The sequence below is a fragment of the Quercus lobata genome, chromosome 11 (assembly GCF_001633185.2).
Source record: "Quercus lobata isolate SW786 chromosome 11, ValleyOak3.0 Primary Assembly, whole genome shotgun sequence".
In the NCBI taxonomy this organism is placed as follows: domain Eukaryota; kingdom Viridiplantae; phylum Streptophyta; class Magnoliopsida; order Fagales; family Fagaceae; genus Quercus; species Quercus lobata.
Genome location: NC_044914.1, coordinates 30,927,393 through 30,928,995, shown reverse-complemented (window position 1 = coordinate 30,928,995; position 1,603 = coordinate 30,927,393).

Genomic DNA, 1,603 nt, shown 5'->3' with positions numbered 1-1,603 from the left:
AGCATTTGCAACACCTGCTCCTTCTACCGCTGCACATGGAGTTCCTGCCGAGACTCCTACCCCTCCTACCGAGCCAGTACCCAGAGAAGAGGGTACTCATACCGAAGGGGTTAGTAAGACCATACCTATTTCTACCGAGACACTTACTCCTCCAAAGGGAGTTATTTCTCCTGCTGCTGTTCAGACCGAGGCTGCTTCCCCTGTTCTGCCCCTTATCATCTCCACCAGTGACCCCTTTGCAACTCTATCCCAGGCTGTGAAGGACGGTTCTTCTCTAGTGGTTACTCCTTCCTCCATTCCCAGTTCTGCTACACGTGGGCCCGACACAGACTTATCCTCTGAGGGGTCTGAGGACATTCTTGAGGATTCTGACAACGCGCCTGTCCTGAAGAAGAGGATTTTCGATTCTGACGAAGAGGAGAGTGCTCCACCCGAGCTTGAATTCATGGGTATATGTCTTCCCCCTTTTCTGCTAAGTTCACTTTTTTTTTCTTCTTTTGTTACCTCTTCCTCGTACATATGTATTTGTGTTGCTCCTTACTGTGGTCTCCCTTTCATTTGTATGCCTATTTCCCTGTTTGTAGAGACCTTTGAGGGGCTAGGAATTGCAACAGACGTAGGGATGCCCGCTCTTGCCATACCCATAGCACCTATTCCTACCGTACCTTCTGCACCTGTTTCTGCCATACCCACAGTGCTTGTTTCTGCCATTCCCACAGCCCCCATTCCTGCTGGCCCTGGTAAGTGTTCGGGGGCCTTTTTCAGATGCCCAGCCTCGTATGGTCCGTTAGAGGGATTACCTTATTAGGCCCAGGTTCTTTTTGGGGAGTTGCGTCCGGAACTCAACATTGGGCCACGAGGTCCAACGGCTATCGGCATATTTTTTAAGCCTATAAAATCATTAAAGCCAAAGTCTAAAAATCGTGATAATGGTCGAATAAATATGTAATATGTGTTTGATATGATAGCTTTGATTAGTAATTGTAATAGTAGTTGAAATATAGTATTTATTCAAAAGTAAAGTAATCATGTACTTAATGATGTAAATTTAAAGATATGGAAGCAAAGTCACTTATCTCTAATGGTTTGCAGCCCAGCAATGTAGCATCAGTGAGCTAATGGGATTCCAACAGAATGCCAGCGGTAGAGGCTAGTTAAGTTTGCCCCTCTTATCATGCATTTAAATGAGTTTAAGCCTTGGTTAATAGTTGTAATAGTAGTTGGAATAAAGTCATGTGTATTTAAATTTGAAGTAATCATATACTCAATGATGTAAATTTAAAGATAAGGAAGCAAAGTCACTTATCTCTGATGGTTTGCAGTCCCAGCTGTATAGCGTTAGTGAGCTGATAGGATTCCAACAGAATACCAGCAGTAGGGAGGCAGTTTGTCATGATAACTTCAAGATTGAAGGGGAAAAATGGGTACAACTGGAGGGAGAGAGAGTATGCCCAGTTGTGTATAGGGGTTGGTTAAGCTTGCTCTTATTATCATGCACTTAAATGAGTTTCCCCTTTGACAATGCTCTTTTAGTTATTGTGGAGTTATGAATAGTGTTGCCTTCCATAAGAAGGGCTTTTGTATGGAGTATATGTGCCTTCTA